Raw genomic sequence first — 10461 nt, 5'->3', positions numbered from 1 at the left:
TTTGCTGGAATTGCATGAAGGTTATATTTCAACTATTGTTAAAACTGTTACCATCCCAGTGTAGCCCACATTATTGTATAGTAGAAAAAGTTGGTAGTGTTGATGTTGATAAAAGTGGATACACACTTCATGGACCTAACAAAAATCAAACAATACAAATATTACCAAAATTAAAGAAGTATAAATTATGGACCTACAGTCCAGCCGAAGACATATTGTGTAAGGAAAAGGACAAGGCAGCACTAGCCATTGACACGGTTGGAAATTAATCTTTCTTCAATACTTTCACTGTTTTCCACTCTGTCTGAAGGCAGACAATCATATGCTTTTGTCCTTCCATACTTTGCTGCTCACTGAGCACACCCCATGAGAGTTGGAACCAGCAATGGCCATAAAACCTCAAACTGAGCAATGCCAATTAACTAAATTTTCCTCCTAACCTGGAGGCCAATCAGCAACAATGACAGCACATCCCAGCCAACCAGCCTACAGATACTAGCCTGCCCACAACCTGGACCAATCAAAACCTAGGGCAACAGAAGTTATTTTTTTCAAGCTGCTGTTATAGTCATGGTCGTAGCCAGAGGAGGTGGTTTAAGGAATTAACCCCCCCCCCCCCCCCGAAATGTGTCAGGTTAAAAAACAAACCCCTGGTTTACTCATGGATTTTAACTGGTTAACCAATTCATGAGTAAACTAGTTTTTTTTAACCTGACACATTTTGAGGGGGAGGGAGGTTTGAACCCTTAACCCCCCCCCCCCCCGGCTACATCCATGGTCATGGTTATGCTATAAATATTTCTGTTTGCTTGCGTTGTGGTAGGTCAGTTCTTTAGAGGATTGTCTCCACTGACATCCTCTCTGGCCATTGAGAATAAAGCCTCTAATTTTGCCTTCAGCCTGTGTATTTTATCTGGACCTTTGGAGGCTTGTCAGTCCAGGCCCCAAACCCACAGTTTTAGTGGAGCTGAAATCACATAACACTAGATTGTAGGTGTGTTGGTCCAGTACAATCTATCTAATAAGTCACCTTATTATAACCTGATACTTTATGGATAAACATTTTTTTAAAATGTAATAGCTTTCCCCTCTCCTTTATCTATGCTTTCAGACTTAAACAAATGCTTATAAGGCTACAGTTTGCTATTCCCAACCTTTCTCTTTCCTAAAAATGGAGGGAGAGGGATCTAGGTATTAGTCTAGTATATATGAAAATGTCATTCATCACAGTATCTCTGTCCTCAGTTTTTGCCTTGATCACCTGGCTGGTTAGAGTCATTGGTTCATAAATCATTTCTGCTTCTTCTGTATCATTGTTTATGTCTAATGATTTTTAAATGTTTTCGCTTTCTCACTGCTTGAGATCTCTTTTTCATTAATATCATGTGAGGATAGGGTGTCTATATGGATGAGATAATTAGGTTGAATGTCAGTGATCCAGTTCTCAACCAGGAGGCAAACATCCCTAGGGAAGCCATTGTTCTTTCTTTCAATCACCATGTAGCTAACGGCTTCATAATGTTTTGTTTTATAATGCAGGTTTTCAGGAGATTCCACACAGTCTGTCCCCAGCCTCTTCAGTCTCTTCATATTTGTCCTTCAGTGCATCTGATTTATTTGCATGTTCCAAATTGCTTCATCTACATAGGCTTCCATGGCTGAAGAGTTAGGGTAGTTGGAACAGTGGGATCCCTAAGCTCATGAAGCCTAAACTCCATGGAGGAAATTAATGTTTCTTAGGTTGTTACCTCTTTTTGGGGAAAATATGAATACTTGGAATGGAAGTATGAAAACTTGGAAGCAGTTAGGTTTTGCTTAGTAAAGTAGCAGACAAAGTGTTGTTTTCATTACTTTCCTTGTAATTCCAAAAAACAAACAAGGTAGTCTGCTGTAGGTTACAAATTTTACTAATTACTTTGCATTGACAGAGGTTTCAAGAACATATAGCCTAACTAACTACTGAAAAAATTAGGTAAAAATTTAATAAACTCACTATTTTTGATGGAGGAGAAAAAATGGGTGGAGATTGGATAAAGAGGAGAGACAGAGAGAGAATAGAAGAGCAGTGGAGAAAGTAGAGAGCTTATATAATTGCAGGCCCCATGGAAGTGACCAGGATCACATTGACTACTTCCAAGTTATTTCCAGTTCTTGACCGTACAGTTCAAGAAATAGTAAGAGCAAATTGAGAGGGGTGTGTGTGTGAGAGAGAGAAATAAACAGAAAAAATGACATGCAAGAACCCCTATTTTATGTAAACCCTTGTTACTCTAACAGCAATGGAATGAGGGACAGAAAATGCTAAAATATTCCAATACCCTGAAACCCGAGGCATCCATTGGATTGAATGGAGGTTATGGAGACAGACTGATAACAGTCTTCAGGACTAGTGCCATTCAAGAAACACACATCTCAAATATAATGGGTTCAACACAAGTAATGAATAAAATGACACAGTGATATTTTGACTTAAGAATTTAATTTGTTACACAAACAGACTCTTAAGTCAAAGCATTCTTATCTCAAAGCAAATGTCCAATTGAAAAGCAGTGAAATGCTATTAATCTGCTCTGCCCCCCTAGAACCCTTCCCTCTTTTTTGTTGCATGTTTTAAAATAAGAAAATGTACTTTATAAATACCAAATAATATATAAATGCACATTCACATGGAACAATAAAAAAGAAAGATCAACTTTAAAATGGTAGAAGCACAAATTTGTAGCACATTTTGAAACAACAAAATGTTTGTTGGTCAGTGTAACAGCAAGGCAAAACAGTGTCATTTTCTTGATACTGTACAGTACAGTACTAATTTGGCCTCTCTCCCTCCCTCTCTTGATCTCCCTCTGCCTCCCTCTTTTCTTGAAGTGAAACACGCCTGGGGGAAAAAGCACACAAAATGAACTAACCCAAACTTCCTCAGTGGACAGCAGTCTTGGAAAGTAGAGAAGAAGTAAGCAGGTGGCAATTTCCCAAAGCGGAGAAGACCATGTGGCAAGTAGGCATAGGCACCCATCAGAGGCACTGAGACATGAGGTAATGTTTCAGTATCTGCTCCCTGGAAGGCCTGTACTCTTGTGAGAACAATCCTTCTTGTGTTGCTTCCGGTGCTCCCGCTCCATTTAGCATACAGGGTCTGGCACTTATGCACATACTCCTTTGAGCACAAAGGGGCTGGTTCTCGCTTGAGCACTTGATCTGGTACAAGCACTTGCTTTGGTGCTTGCTTGCACTCTCCATCTGGCACTGTTCATAGGTCAAAACAGGTACTGAGGCCTGTGAAGCTTCTGAGGATGAGAATGAGGATTTTCAGCCTGGTGTTTCTGTAGGGGAAAGCAAAAGTGTTCTCTTTTTTTTTTTTGAGATGATAGGAATGTTTTGAGTGTATCTGTTATAGGGGGAAACAGGCAATGATTCTCACGAGAATTGACCAGGGATTGACTGAAAGAAATTTGGAGGAGACAAGAGGATTACAGATAGCCCAGTGCTTACAGATCGGAAGAGATAGTGAGAAACAGAGACAAATCTGGTCTTCGCAGTGACTGAACGATAAACAAAGAGAACCCAAGTGTGAGAAAGAGCGAGAGGGAGAATTCTTAAGGAATTGTTGTCAATGTTCGGTGGGGAGATCAACTTTGGATTTTCAGGTGTTAAGTTTCCTGTCTTGGGAGCTCCAAGTTAGGAGTTATGTTTTTGGGTCTGTATCTTGTTTTCCTGGTTAAGTTCTATTCCTATTTAAGTTCCTATTTCAATAGCAAATCTCATTTCAAGTATCAAGCCTTTGGATTATGGTCATGGTCATGCTTTCAAGCTTTTGGATACAATTCTAGTTTAAGTGCAGCAACCCTTGGAACACAGATTCTTACTTTTGCCCTAAGTGCTTTTTGGAATTCGTATTCAGAGTTAGTAATTGCTTTTTGATAAGCTTCTGAAAATCTAGCTCATAGATGTATTTTGAAACTATTTTTTAATATTACATATCCTTTTCTTAATAAATTTACTATTCTTGTTCATCTGTGTGGTGTTTGGGTGAAAAGGGGATCAAGTAGATAGCTGGGCTGCAATAACAGGCTTCTGAAGTCAAAATGAAACCTAGGCTGAGTGGTGGCTCATAGGTCATTTGTAAGTAGAAGTTCCACTGTAATTACAAAAGAGATGGGTAGAGTTCAGTGGGAACAGTGCTCTGGAATTGTCTGACATTGTATTTCTAAAGAAGCTTGCTCAAGCTCTATGATCTTCAGAAGATGTCCTTTTTTCTGTCACCACTACCTTTTTAGGTTTATTTGGTTGGAACAACGGGTATCCCCTGGTGGCTGTTCTTAGGGAGGCTTTCTCCTGACTCTCCTAGTGCTGGAAAATAAAAACTTTCCTGATCTGTCAGACTTTCAGCAATTGTCAGTAATGGGCGTTTAGTGTGCTGTGCTGTTTTTTTTATTTTAATATAATAATTTTTGAATTATTTTAATTTCTTAAATTGATTGGGTGGCCTTGGGCAAGTCACACACTCTAAGCTACATAGGAATGTATATATAAATATGTTAGCCATGTATAAATATGTGAGGGAAAGTCATAGGGAGGAGGGAGCAAGCTTGTTTTCTGCTGCCCTGGAGACTAGGATGCAGAACAATGGCTTCAAACTATAAGAAAGGAAATTCCACCTGAACATTATGAAGAACTTCCTAACTGTGAGAGCTGTTCAGCAGTGGAACTCTCTGTCCCACAGTGTGGTGGAGGTTCCTTCTTTAGAGGCTTTTAAGCAGAGGCTGGATGACCATCTGTTGGGGTTGCTTGATTCTATGATTCTATGAATGAAATGACAAACCTCTTCTGAATAAATGTCGATGAGAAAATCATGCAATAGAGTTGCCTTAGGGTTGCCATAGGTTGTAAATAACTTGAAGACACACAACAATTTAACTTCATAGATCTAAATGTTTTCAAATCTGTCCTTGAGTCCCATCATTGGAGCAGGATACAAAGAAATTCAATGAAGAAATGCATAAATACAAAAACTGCAATCTTCAAGAAGAAACAGCCCCATAGCCAAGAGACCTTGGACTTGAAGAGAGTGAAAGACCAATGGGGAACAAAAAAGTATCTCCCATAATTCCAGGAGAAGTTGTAGAGTACCCTCAAGCCATCCCAAAAGATTTACCTCACTAACAAGGAAGTGACACAATCACCCCTTTCCTCTTTGATGACAAATAATACAATGTTTTGATTCTATCACATGAAAGTTTGGAAGGAAATTTCTTCTAGTGTTTTGAAAAAAAAATGATGGTGTTGTTTTCTATCATGTGACTGGGGAATGGATTTGGAGTAATGTTGGGGATCTATTTTATGGCCCAGGGTTATGAAGTTACTATGAAGGGTTCCTCCAGCTGTATGTATTCTGAGTTATATTATTAAAAACTAATAATAATTCTAAGGGTGGGAGTATAACTGAAACTATGTTGCTTCATGTTTCCCCTTTATGAAATTACTTTACCCTGGGTACCTCTCTCCAACATAAAGATGCAAACTTCAGCTGCCTTTACAGCTGCTGAGAGACTCTGAATATTGTGTACAAACCTGGAAGAAAACAAACAGAAAACTATCAAAGTAAATTCCAGTCAGTTGAAAAGGCTGAATAGAGGTTAATTCAATTATTTAATGGATGTCTACTTCTGCTCTTTCCTCCAGGCAGCTGTGCTTTTGCATGCACCGCTTTCCACTCCAGACATATTTCTTCAGAGTTCTTTCCCCTAAAAAAGCAAGAATATTTTACTTTTTTCATATACCTCATTCTTTAACATTATGACTATCTGCCAGAAAGTGAGTTGTCTCTGTTTTGCTAGGCTTGTTGGTAATGTAAATGACACATTACGTTTCAGTCTCTCTCTTGTACACAATACACACACTTGAATATTTGGCTTGCATGCCCTTGGCAAAACTTCCTTGCCTTAAAAAGCTCTATGAAATTCATGAGTTAGCCATAAATCATTGAAATCTTGAAATCACATACCTATACAATATGGTTAAGGGGTGGTAACTATGTTATATCCTTTCTAGTATTGACACTGTCTTCTTGCTGGATGGCTGCCAGTGACACAGTGATGGCCCTTCCACACAGCTATATGACCCAGAATATCAAGGCAGATAATCCTGAATATCTATTTTGAACTGTATTATCTGAGCCCACACTGTTATATAATCCAGTTCAATGTTGATTTTATACAGCTGTGTGGAAAGGGCCTAAGTCAGAAGTCTCTGTTCACTAGAACAAAAACTCTATTCATTGTAGCTGTTATTCTACATTACAAGCACTTATTAAATCTCTCTCTCTCTCTCCCTCTCTCTGCATATAACATAAGATATTTCCACTACATAGGAGCAGGGGGGCAAGAGACTGCCACCCCAAGCTGCCCAAGCTTGGGGAACATGGGATAGTAATCAGGACAACTATGGCTGGTTTTGGTTGGGAACTGGCCCAACTAACCACACAGTCTCAGGGACAGGATCCAGGCTTTCCCCAGTTTAGGTTAACTCAGGGCAAAACCACGTTAAGGTGGCCTTGTCCTAGGTTTCCGTGGGTGAGCTCTGTGTGGCGTATAGGTGCCATGGGGCCCGCCCTTTGTGTTTGGCCCGCCCTTTGTGTTTGATTTTATTATGTTATTTTGCACTGTTTATTTTATTTTCTTACTTTATGTATTTTGTTGTAATGTAATTTTCTGTTGTTTTGTGTCTAACTTTGCTGTATTATTTTTGGGCTTGGCCTCATATTAGCTGCCCTGAGTCCTCTTTGGGGAGATGGTGGCGGGGTATAAATAAAGTTTATTATTATGTCCTCAACTTTTCAATTCTGGCTTTGATGGCATTTGTTCTAATGGCTTGTTCTTGGGCTGCCAGGATCAGGCCCTCCATCTCCTTTTTCAAAGTTCCATTTGTGAGTCACAGCCATGTTTTTTTTTTTTTGTCAACTTGGCTTTCAATTTTTTCCCAGGAACTGTCCATGGAGAGCATTATTATTATTATTATTATTATTAGGCCAATCTGCATCTGATTTAAAACGCCTAGTTAAGTTCTTTTATTGGTCTTGGCCTATGGCATTTTGATTATTAATGTTTAAATCCACAACAGAATTAAGAGGAGGTGTATTAAAAATAGGACAACTAATTAATAGATGCCCTTTAAAAACAGGTTTAGGGAATTGCTTCATTTTACCCAATGGTAGAGCCAGTATTGCATTGTCCTATCTGAATGGTTGAGATTGCTATCCAAAAAGAGAGTGATCTTGCTGAAGTCTTTTTATTCAGATTGTATTTTCTCAGCTCAGGATGACAGTTGTAGTAGTAAGGCCAATAATTGGTTGACACCGCGTATTGCCATGCCGTTTATGCAGTATTTGTTTAAGATGCTCTAAGGAGAAAGGGGTAGCTTTTTTTAATTTACTTGTCAAGACACTGTCTACAGAAAGTATAACATGTGCCACTATGTGAAATTCAATTCATCTATCAGTTTTTGCTGGAATTCATATTATGTAGAGAAACATGAACAAAAGGTCTTGAAAAGAAGGGAAGTGAGTCAAAGGTATATTATGGCTCATGTTTGTTTAATCCTCTGTCTCTAGTAGGTCCTAGCTCCAACTAAAAATGTGTAGGATACATACATAACAACTTGATAGTAGATATGCGAACTCCCAGAATTCATAGCCATTATGGTACCAGGCTACAACCATGCTGGGAAAAATAAAGCAGACACTAAGGGCAGTTTCTGACAGTAGAATTGTGCAACCAACCAAGAAATTAAGGCCATTCTTAGGAATAAGTGACGAATAAGTATGGATAGAGAATTTGAACCAGACACTTAAATATACTCAAACATTTGAAGAACAAAACTATTGGGCAGCCAACAGACACTTGCTGAAGACAATGCTCACATCTTCTCTGAAAGTATGGGACTGAAATGCTCTAATGTAAGTCAGCATGAATCATATGATAAGAGAGTACATTTCATACTGTAGCTATTTGTGGTACTTCTAAAAGACTGGGAATTGTTAGGGAAATCTCCAAAATAGCAGAGTATTTAAAATGCATTTCTTGATAGAAAATATTGAGTCTGAGCTTCTCTGTGACTCCATTACTTCTAGGGTTCAAACAAAAAGGGGGGGGGAGCCCTAAATACTACATTTTCTCAATCACACAGAGTAGAAAGAGGTCTGAATGAAAAGTGGGAAAAAAGAAGTGTGACCATGAGGTGTTGAAATGAAAGGACATACATCCTAAAGAAATGCCATTCTACATTATCAAATTAGAATGAGAGAGAGAGCAGATAAATCAATAGACATTCAGGATCGGGGGGGGGGGGGGATTCTTTCAGCCTAGCCTAATGCTATCTAGGTGCTTTTCATTGAGGACTGCAGACTTTAGGAGTGTTGAATTGAAATAAGAATAAAAAACTCTGTGAATGCCAGATTTGCCCCAAAAGTGTTTAAAACATGTAATAAATAAACAAGGGGTGGGCTAAATGTAGCACACAGGCCATTTTTTGTGGCTCCCTGTGGGTTCCTTCACCTCTTAATAATTAACATCTTGCTTTATTTAAGAAACAGACTGTTAATTGGATTTGTGTTTCTTGGTTTTTCTTGGACTATTATTAAAGTTGATGATAGTTTTCAATTGACACCAGAGGAGCCCCCTGCTGTTTTGAGTCTGAATTGGATCCAAGAGGCACTGTAGTGATTTTACCACACGTTTTTAATTGTCTCAAATTCTTTTCTGACCCAGTTTTCTATCTGCAAAATGGGAATAAAAGTTATAATGTTGTTAGGAGAGCTGTATCTAGTTTAGCCAGAGATTAAGCCCTGTAGGATAGTAATTTTCTATAGGGGAATATAATAACTCTGTATAATTCATGGCTTTCATCATCTGGTTTACTACCCCTCTGCCTTTTCTCTTTATCCTTTTCCAGTGATGCATGGATTTCTACTTTTAGTTGAGCTACAAGAAATTGGGGGTGAGCCTTGGGCCTTGGGCAACCAGGAGCCAGTTAAGGCTGTTGCAATGTATGATATGATTTTCTTGTCTATGATTAACTCTGACTATTTTTAAATTGACACACAAATCTTCACAATTGTATTTTACCAAAGTGCCTTCAAATAGGGTTTGTTGTTTGTCTGTTATAAAGCCAAAGTCAGTTAGAAACGGGAACATTAAGATGGAAAAGAATACAGTACAAATCCTGTATTTGTGGGGGATACATTCCAAGACCCTACACCAGTGGTTCTCAACCTGGGGTCCCCAGATGTTTTTGTCCTACAACTCCCAGAAATCCCAGCCAGTTTACCATCTGTTAGGATTTCTGGGAGTTGAAGGCCAAAAACATCTGGGGACCCCAGGTTGAGAACCACTGCCCTACACGGATGCCTGAATCCATGGATAATAGCAAACCCTTTATTTTGACTTATACTTGGGTTGGAAGCATAGCATAGATCCGGAGAGGCCCACAAACACTTCCACAAGACATTGTTTTCTGGAGCATGGGTAAGTGAAAATACAGATATCAAATCTATATAAATAAAATATAATGTTTGCTTGTGGGATTAACATAACTCAGAAACCACTAGATGAATTGACACCAAATTTGGACACAATACACCTATCAGGCCAATGAGTGACTATCACCCATAAAACCACTGAAAAACACAGTGGAAGAGACTTTAAAAGCCAAAAAATAAAAATACATTACAGTACATGCGCAAAACCACATGAATACACATATACACAAATATATACACACACATACATATATACAAACACAAAACACAGACTGGGCCACAACAACTCATGGCAAGGGATGGCTAGTCACAGATAAAGCTGTAAGCAGTTTCCCCTAATTTGCATACTACACAAATTAGCAGAAATTCATTTGTGAATCATGACACCCTGTCATTGACATGTGTAGAACAATGTTACTATTCTGCATTAAAGTTGCATGGTTCTGCCCTGGCATATTTCTGCACATGTATGTTTCTCTGAAGGCTGTAGAATTCAGCTCATAATTATACATGGTCCCCCACCCCCATTTTTCCTCTTTAAGCCAAAATTATAACATGACATGTTCTTAAAGGATTTGGCAATTATATTAGGGCTGCAGCATAACATTGGAAGCCAACCCCATGATCACCCCAAGATATTTTACTAACAGATGGAAAAGATGAAATGTTGCCCTTCATTTTATGCACAAAGGCTAATTAGAATGGCTGTCAAATAGTGCTTAAACATGGTAAGAGGCAGCATTCATCATTGTATCATAAGGCAGCAGGTTAGTTCAGACATGTAACAGACATGCAGCCTTATTTACTCTCATATTAACCACCTCAGGCGGTTGTCTCACTTTAGTAATAAGGCAGTCCCTGTTTGCTTATCTGACTGTCATTTTGGAAAATTTGTATAGATGCATCTGAACTCTCTCTCTCTCTCC

The sequence above is a fragment of the Anolis sagrei genome, chromosome 1 (genome assembly GCF_037176765.1).
Source record: "Anolis sagrei isolate rAnoSag1 chromosome 1, rAnoSag1.mat, whole genome shotgun sequence".
Lineage (NCBI taxonomy): Eukaryota > Metazoa > Chordata > Lepidosauria > Squamata > Dactyloidae > Anolis > Anolis sagrei.
Note: the sequence above shows the minus strand (reverse complement) of the source record.